Source organism: Poecilia reticulata, unplaced genomic scaffold (assembly GCF_000633615.1).
Source record: "Poecilia reticulata strain Guanapo unplaced genomic scaffold, Guppy_female_1.0+MT scaffold_181, whole genome shotgun sequence".
NCBI classification, from domain to species: domain Eukaryota; kingdom Metazoa; phylum Chordata; class Actinopteri; order Cyprinodontiformes; family Poeciliidae; genus Poecilia; species Poecilia reticulata.
In genome coordinates, this window is record NW_007615018.1 from 772134 (window position 1) to 774070 (window position 1937).

The window sequence follows — 1937 nt, forward strand, 5'->3', positions numbered from 1 at the left end:
CCCCTCAGGTCGTCCTCCTTCCCCTCAGGTCGTCCTCCTTCCCCTCCGTCCCCCTCAGCATTTTACTAAACCCGTTTCACTGCCGTAACCCGTTTCACTGCCGTAACCCGTTTCCCGAGAGCTAATTTCTGCAAGCCTTCCCAGATCATCGCTCTCCGCTATACTCGTTACAGATCTGGTCATTTTAACACTAGTGCTGATAAGGTGTCTCTCTGCCTTTGCTCTGTCCAGCTATTAGACAAAATCACCCATTTCAAAGCTTAATCTCATATCCCGCCTGTAATCTTATTCCTTATATTTCCTCAGTTTTTCATCTTGATTTTGAGTCTCAACTTTTCCTTCATGCTCATCTTAGTTCCAAGCCTCGAGGCAAAAATATAATTCAGCTTTAGATCATGTCCAACCAGTCTGCAAGGTATTCTCTTGGCCTTACGCCAACATCTTCATCTGTTTTAAACATTCTCTTCACATAATTATGCATCTCTTCTCGTGTTCGCTGCTCCCCTCGGTGCCAGACGAGCACTGCGCAATTCACTGGTGGTGGTTGGTCAACCTCATGCAAAGCACATGTTCTCATCCCATTAATGTTACGCATATCTTTCCCCTTTTTCCTTCACACCCTTATTTTCAGGTTTCATTCCAGACTGTATCCCCTCAGCTGGCCTTCATCTACCTGCCCGGCTCCGCGCCATCCCAGTATCCCCTCAGCTGTCTCATATCCCATCCTGCACCGATCCTTCAGCCTTTCTTCAGGCTATTCTGTATCCCTTCAGCTCGTCTTCTTCCACCAGCCCGGCTCCGTGCCGCCATGCATCCTCCAACCCGGTATCATTCTAGCTCCGTATCCCTCAGCTGGCCCCTGTTCACCAGCCTGGCATCATGCCGTTATGGTATCTCACTGCTGGCCTTCTTCCACCAGCTAAGTTTCCCTGTCATCTGTCACCTCCGATCGATTCCTCCTATCAGCGTCTCACCTTTTCTCGTGAACAGCATCCCTGTCGGCTGACCACTAATATCCTATGCCTTTTCTTTCCTCTTGGCATTCTCCTCCTCCTGTCCCTGAAGTCACCTCACCGGTTTATGGTCCTTCTCTCACCTCAGGGCCTTGGCCCCCTTTTGGGGGGAGAGCATCCCTAATCAGCGTCGGGGGTGTTCTCCCGAGTTCACAGCAAATCACAGCTCAACTCTTCTGCCGGGGCCCGAGCGCCAAAGAACTGTTATTCATTTTGTCATTAAATCTTTTAATCGTTCTTTTCTACGTCCGAGTCTTTCCAGATTGAATAAGCAGAATGCTTTTACTTTCCCTTTTTAGAAACAATGTACAGTGATCCCTCGCTATAACGCGGTTCACCTTTCACGGTCTCGCGGCTTTGCGGATTTTCTTTGTGCAGTTTTGTTTCACAGTGCATTGTGTTCTGCATCCGGACTATGGAGAGCCATTTCAGCCAAAATTAAATAAATAAATAAATGGGTGAAATAAATAAAAAATGAGTAAAATAAATCAAAAAATGAAGAAAATGAGTGAAATAAATAAATAATTTGTTAAATAAATAATTAGCTTTTTCATTAACCCATTTTTTCATTTATTTATTTTTCATATTATCAATTTCTCAATTTCCCTTTTTTCATTAATCTATTTTTCATTTACCCACTTTTCATTAATCTATTTTTCATTTAACCATTTTTTAATTTAGCTTTTTCATTAACCCCATTTTTCATTTATTTATTTTTCATATTATCAATTTCTCAATTTCCCTTTTTTCATTAATCTATTTTTCATTTAGCCATTTTTTAATTTAGCTTTTTCATTAACCCCATTTTTCATTTCTTTATTTTTCATATTATCAATTTCCCAATTTCTCTTTTTCATTTATCTATTTTTTATTTATCCCTTTATCCATTTACCCATTTTTCATTAATTTATTTTTCAATTAACC